The sequence below is a fragment of the Dasypus novemcinctus genome, chromosome 4, assembly GCF_030445035.2.
Source record: "Dasypus novemcinctus isolate mDasNov1 chromosome 4, mDasNov1.1.hap2, whole genome shotgun sequence".
Lineage (NCBI taxonomy): Eukaryota > Metazoa > Chordata > Mammalia > Cingulata > Dasypodidae > Dasypus > Dasypus novemcinctus.
Genome location: NC_080676.1, coordinates 9,861,525 through 9,869,007, shown reverse-complemented (window position 1 = coordinate 9,869,007; position 7,483 = coordinate 9,861,525).

Below are 7,483 nucleotides of genomic sequence, written 5' to 3'. Positions count from 1 at the left end.
GTGCTGCTGACAACAACAGAAGCGGACAAAGAACACGCTGCAAATGGACCCAGAGAACAGACAACTGGGGTGGAGGGGGGAGGGGAGAGAAATAAATAGATAAATCTTTAAAAAAAAAAAAAAAAGAACATCTGCAGTTCAGGTCGCTGGCAAATAGAATACCTGAGACTTGAACTCAGGCAGGCTGACTGCAGTGCACATTCCTCACCCCTGCTCTCCATTGCCGTCCTCGGGAGCCCTTCTCCCATGGGCAACTTTCCCAATGACAAGAGGCTGGGAAGCGGAGTTCTAAGAAATAGCTACTCTTGATGGTTGGAGCAGCTTCTGCACAACTTCTGAGATAGTTTGGAGATGAACGAGGTGGTTGGGGGTTTTAGCCCCCTAGTTGCAGAAAATTGGCTTCAGAACCTAGCAGGACCTTATTCCACTCCTGGAGACCAAAAAGGACTCAAGGAAGAGGGAACCAGGCAGGAGGGACAGGGCAGCTTGAAGGAGGGGGAGCCAGCAATTCTTGGGAGGCTATTGCGTGAGCAGGACTCCGTAGGGTACAAAACCATTTACCCTTTTCCTTAGGGCCTCTCCTCCCTGCTCTGGGCTACTTCTGTCCCTGTATTGGGTGGAGTCTCACATAGGTCCCAGAGCTTTTTCAGTCGATTTTAGTTGCCGAAAAAAAGTCTTCTTGCAATACTTTAATTGTCCAGTTCAGCACAACAATCAGACTACTCTGGTTAAACTTTAAGCTTTACTCTCCCAGATTCAAAACTCCCCCAGGCTGGGAAGTTTCCTGGGGCAGGAGAATGTGAGACTTCCTGCTCCACCCGCTCCTGCTCACTTGCCCTGGCCTCGGGTTCTGACACCTCTGGTGTGGGCAGGGTGCAGGGACAGCGGTGACCGGGAGCTGGCACAGTCCTAGAGGCAGGCCCGAGCCTGCGCCAGCACCGCTGCCCCTGGGTCCTGAGGAGGCTGGAGCAGCCTCTCTCTCCTGGCCCATTCCGTGGGTTTCCTGGAGATTCCGGGCTCCGAGCCTCCTTTCCGGCCATCTCTCCCCCAGCTGGCAGCTGACAGCCCCCACTGCGCGGCCCCTTCCCCCCCCCCCCCCCCGGCCTCCACGGCCCACCCCTCTGTCGGGTCAGTGCACCCGGCACCCCTCACCGTGGAGGAGGGCCTGTGCACGCTGTCTCCACGTCAGTCCCTCAGGGCGTCTGGGCCATCCTGGCTGGAGAGGAAGCTCCCTCCCTGGGCATCTCTCTCGCTCCCTCTCTCTTGCTCTCCCTTTCTGCCAGCCACAGTCTCTGGCCTGTAGGTTTCTCAGGTCTAGCACCCTCCGGAGACACCTGCCAAGTGCCCTGAGAGGTCACCTCGCCCAGGCTGCTTTCACTCAGCTTGAGAAGGAAGGGAACAGCCCTCCTGCTTTCGGCCAGGCTAGGAGCCCGGTGACAATCTTTCCAGGAGAATCCTCTCACTGGACAACTCCACCCTCTCCTTATTACACGCCAGAGTGGGGTGATGGCAAACACGGGCCAACAGAACGGGACTCAGCGTCTTGCAAATCCTGCATGGGGCTCTGGCCTGTCACATTAGCCACACACACGCCACAGCACTGTCCTGTCCCAGCAGGCCTGTGAGAAGGGGACGGCAGGCCGAGCTGCTCATCAGCCGCAGGCAGCAGCAGGAAGTAAAGGAGCGGGTCTCCTAGCTCCTGGGAGGGAGAGCTGCAGAGACCACTTAGACCTCCTGCAAGGGGGACAGTCCTTCCAGGTGACGCACAAGGAAGGATGGGGCGGAAGAGACTGCGCGAGGCGGGAGGTTCCTCCTCAGACCTGCAGACAGAAGACGGCTGCTCCCTACAGGGAGGGCTCAGCTGTGGAATGACCGGCTGTCCCCGGGAACCGCAGCTAGGACAGCTTAGCAAATGTCTTCCAGGGGCATGTGGTGAGGCTGCCGTGATGCACGTGAGGGAGAGTGAAGGTTAGATGGCCAGCACCCAAAAGGTAAATTCCCCAAGGGATCATTTTCCAGCAAGGAAGGAGGAACGCTAACCTCTATTTGGAAGAAAAAAATTTTTTTCACTGAACCTCAACAACCACACACACCTGTGTCTACCGTGTCAGGTCCAAAAACGTATTCTTCTTTTTAAAAAAAAAAGTTTTTATTTTTATATAATTTCAGGCTTATATATATATACCCTTTGCTCCAATTTTCCAAATGTTAACATTTAACACTATTTTACTTTGCCATTCTTTCTCTTTTTCTCTCTCTTCTCCATTTCCCTCCATACACCTTTTTTCCAGGAACCATTTAAGAGTATGTGGCCCCTAAATACTTAGTGTTTATTTCCTGAAAATAAGAGTTCTCCTACATGACCCAGTGCAATGATCACAATCAAGGTCAGGAAATTAACACTGATATGTTATCTAATCTACAGGTTTTATCCAAATATCACCAATTGTCCTAAGAAGGATCATTTTAGGAAAAGAAAACTTTGGGTCATGAATTGCATTCAGTTGTCTTTAGTCTGGGAGAGTTACTCAGTTTTTCCTTGTCTTTCACACGCTTCTTATTTTGTAGAATGTCCTTCAGTTTGGGTTATGTCTTTTGTGGAAGGGACACTACTTAGGTGATACTGAGTTCTTCTCAGGGCCTCCATCAGGAGGCACACGGAGAACGTGTGTCCTTTCACTGGTTAACCTTGATCCTTGGTTAAGGCGGGGACCACCAGATTTATCCTGTGTAAGGTTACTCTGTTCCCATTGTAATGAACAATTATCTTGTAGGGCAATGGTCTGAGAACACGTAAAGCGAATTTATTTTTCTTCCCAAATGTGCTCCTCCTTCCATACTCCATCTGGATGAATTACTTCTTTACCTGCCCAACTGCCTGAGCCAGAAACCAGGGGAGTCATCGCTCTTTCCTCTTCCTCACCTTTCAAAGTCAATTCTGTAGACGCCAACCCTTGCTGTCTTCTCCCCTACCCCCACTGTCACTGCTTAGCTCAGCTTCTCATCATCTCTCCCTTGAGTTACTATGACACCACCTGAGTTAAGCTCTCGACTTTTTGTCTATTCCTCTCCCACCCCTACCCACTTTACTACCAGCGTTGTTTTTCAAAAATACAAATCCAGTTATATGACTGTCCTGAACATGTTTAATAAAGAAGTTGCAGGAGGAGATGGGAGGTGGAGGCGTCTTCGGGACGTGGAGCTGCCCTGGATGGTGCTTCAGAGGTAATCACCGGACATTGTAAATCCTCACAGGGCCCACTTGATGGAATGGAGGAGAGTATGGGCCATGATGTGAGCCAGTGTATATGAGGTGCAGAGGTGCCCAAAGATGTACTTACCAAATCCAATGGATGTGTCATGATGATGGGAACGAGTGTTGTTGGGGGGGGGAGAGGGGGGGGTGGGGGGGTGGGGTTGAATGGGACCTCGCATATATATTTTTAATGTAATATTATTACAAAGTCAATAAAAAATAAAAAAATTAAAAAAAAAAAAAAGAAGTTGCAAACTGGAGGCTCGCAGGCAGTGATGGTAATGACTGGACATTAAACTCCCTTATGTCCCTGACTCAAACTCAGCACTAATCAATCATAGCACTCTTTCCTACTGAGCTGGGATGAACCTCGGACCATTGAGTCCAGCCTTCTCAAGGTCAAAGCCGCCCTTGAAACTTGGATGTATGCGTGTGACTCAGCTTTTCCCTGGGAGCTACAGCCATGAGAGATTTCGATTCAGAAGAGAGAAATGTGAGGAGGAAGAGATTGCTGGTGAAAGTGGCAGGGCATGGCACAGGGATCTTGGGCAGCGGAGGCAGCGCCTGGGCTTCTGTATCCTGTGCCCATGTGTGTTGAACAGCTGGGTGACCTGGGGATTGTCCTCGACTGAAGAGCTTTCCAACCTGACTTTACGATCCTCTCAGAGATTCTGAGCTACCCACTAACTTTAACACGTTCATTTTCTTCTTAAACTAGCTAGGCTGAATTCTGTTGTTTCATTCATTCACTTTATGTGTTGACTTGCAGAGCTGTTTGCAATTCACTGAAGATGCCAGGTGGTGCTGTGCTCCTCTGCTCCTTTTATTCAAGACGCCTACCCCACTGCTATCCCCCCTGGTATCAATTAGGAAGGTTTTGACCTCGTGTAACAGAAAAATTGTTAGAAAATGGCTTAAATAATTGCAATTTATTTTCTCCATAAAAAAGAAGTCCTTGGGTAGGCAGCCCTGAAGATGCCACCTAATAATTCATCAGCTCAACAATGACAAGGTTCTGAGTTTGCTTCTTTGTGATTCTCTTGGCTTTTGTCTCATGGTCACAAGATGATTGCTGCAGCTCCAAACATCTCAATGACATCCAATGGCAAGAAGGAGCATTTTCTCCTAAAATAGCTTTTTTTTTTTTTAATTAGAGAGGAGAACCTTTTCCAGATAGCTTTCCTAGAAGTCACCACCTGCCTCCACTCCCACCCCAAATGCCCTCTCCCAACCTGACCAGGTATCTTTTCCTTAAGTCTCACTCACAATCATGATGAACTTATAATTGTCTTAGTCTAATCAACATCAATTCCCCTGGGGCTGGGAATGGAACTTCCTTTCCAAAGTGCATTCCTGCCTGAGACTTGAACCAAATCCATGTTCTTTTGTGAGGAAGAAAGGCTATCTGTCCACCATACCAACATATCTACCTGTCTTTCAATAAAATTATCTAAGTTCAATTGAAAATATTTCAATACACCTAGTACCCAAGGCTCACCTTTCCCACATAGAACTGGCCTTTTCTTCCTTTGTTCCACTATAGTTCCCCGTAAATAAACTGCAGTTTATTTACAGTTACCATTCCTATTTTTATACGTGTCTTTAAATTTCTCAAAGACTGGACAGTTTTTTAATTTGTCTTTGTCTCTTTAGTACATAGAAAATATAGAAAATATAGACACTTGGTAAATGTTTGATGAATGAATGAATGAATGAATGAGCAAATGAATCAGATGGCTGTTCAGAGAAGCTGCTAATAAATGAGTCCAGAATTCTGAATTTAAAACCCACAAGGAAACCAGAGCAGACCACATAACCATGTTGGGCTGAACCTGAGCTCTGCAGAAAGCTTCAGTATAGAAAAAAAAAGGGCCATGTCTCGGAAGTCAGAAGAGGAAGGAGTGAGGCGAGGAGGCAGCGTGTGGGGTTTGCAGTGCTCATGCCGGTCTGGGGCCGGTATGTCACAAGCTCATTTTTGACATTTTTGACAGCCATGGGCAAGGAAAGCAGAAGCTCAAGGGTCATGAACAGTAGTCTAGTAGAAGGCTTGATCTAAACGTCTTTTAATTTTGGGGGGTTGTTATCAAAGCTGAAAAAAAATGATTTTGAATTTGCAAGATATTTTCATACTTACTTGTTACTATGATCAAATCTCCAGGCAAACAATAAACAGGACAATATTAAACTTCCATCCTGGGGAGTCCTGCTATATTCTCTAATAAAGCAGAAACAATCTCTAGAGTTCATGGGAAGTGCTTAGTGAAAGAGGACAGACCAGTACACCAGGCCCTTGATATATATATATTTTTTAAGATTTTGTTCATTTTACTTATACTGTTCCCCCCCCCCCCCCCCCATTGTCTACTCCCTGTGTCCCTTCACTGTGTGTTCTTCTGTGTCTGCTTGTCTTCTCTTTAGACGGCACCGGTAACCAATCCAGGGATCTTCTGGAGTGCTCAATCTCTTGCAACACCTCAGCTCCCTAGTCTGCTACATCTTATTGTCTCTCCTGTCTGTCTCCTTTTGTTGTGTCATCTTGCTGTGCCAGCTCTCTGCATGGGCCATCATTCTGTGTGGACCAGCATTCCTGTGCAGGTCAGCATTCCTGCACAGGCCAGCACTCCACACGGGCCAGCTCACCACATGGGCCAGCTTGCCTTCACCAGGAGGCCCCAGGAATCAAACCCTGGACCTCCCATTTGGTAGACGGGAGCCCAATTGCTTAAGACACAGCCACTTCCCAGGCCCTTGATATTGATTCTTATACTTATGAACCTTGATCTTGTTGGTGAGCTCGCTAGCAAGTAACATCTAGCCAAAATGACCTCTAAGCATACATAATGGCTATCACAAATGGCACCGCCCTTCTTCCTCGCCATTTTCCCGCCAGAGAAACCCACGCGCACCAACTTTAAACCTGCCTCATCCAATCAACAGCCACTTAAAATTACCTCAGTCCCTTTAGCCTATCTCTAATTACCACACCACCCCTAGCCCCCACCCCTGCCTATATAAGCTGTACCACTTCCCCAATAAACTAGACCTGCGCCATGAGCCTGCGTCTCCAGAGTGGTTACTGTGTGTTTAACCCGGCTGTGTGATACTGGGGCTCCGTCGTCACTTACCTCGCGAACAGGCAGCCTGCCCCAACCGGGTGGGAAGCAACAGATCTTGTGAAATTGAAACTTAGTCTAATAATATATATATTGCCTAAGACTTACCTCCTGAAAGCCTCCTTGTTGCTCAAATGAGGACTCTCTCTAAGCCAAACTCAGCATATAAACTTACTACCATCCCCCCAGCATGGGACAGGACTCCCAGGGATGAGTCGCCCTGGTACCGAGGGATTATTACCAAGCACTAACTAGAGATGCATTTGGAAAAAGACCTTGGACAAAAGGGGAAAATATTAAATACAAATGAGTTTTATGGCTAAGAGATTTCAAAGTGAATTTGGAGGTCATTCCAGAGGTTAGGCTTATGCACATCTCAGGAGGCTCTCACTGCTACAGTAAACAGTGCCTCAAGCAGGAGTGCTCCTGAGGGCTCTAGACACGATAGGCAGGGCAGACAGCCCCAGAAAATCAGCACCCCACTGGTGGGCCTTACCTTGGAATAAGTGATAACCTATCTCCTGGGTGTATGAAAATTAGACTCATTTATACTTTTCCTACACATGGTTCTTCTGCCTCTTTTTTTTGAACCTGTAATTAGTACTATACTCATTAAATATGTGTGCCAGATACTTAATTCTTTTGGATATTCATATGCTGGTTGAGTCCTGAATCTCAGCAGAGTCACAACACCTTCTCTCCAGTTCATCAGACTCACCCAGGACAAGTAATAAAGGGATGATGATGGACAATGCCTATTCCAAAAAACAGAGAACAACTGCAAGCAAGGTGGTTCCATCCATCTGTCCCATGGGATCTAAGCCCCTCTCAATCATCAACAGAGTGGGCATCACCATCCCCAAATCTTTAAGATTGAGGAATGAACACACATACGGGGGAATGCAACTATGGACTAAAGTAACATTGATATGAAGACAGTGATCGTTAGAGGTTCTGAGGGGAGGAAGAGGGAGGAATCAGTATAACTTGGGGCATTTTTGGAACATTGGAATTGTACTGCATGACAATGATAGATACAGGCCAATATACACATTATCAAAACCTATAAAATTGTGCAGTATAAAATAAACCATAATGTAAACTATAGACCATG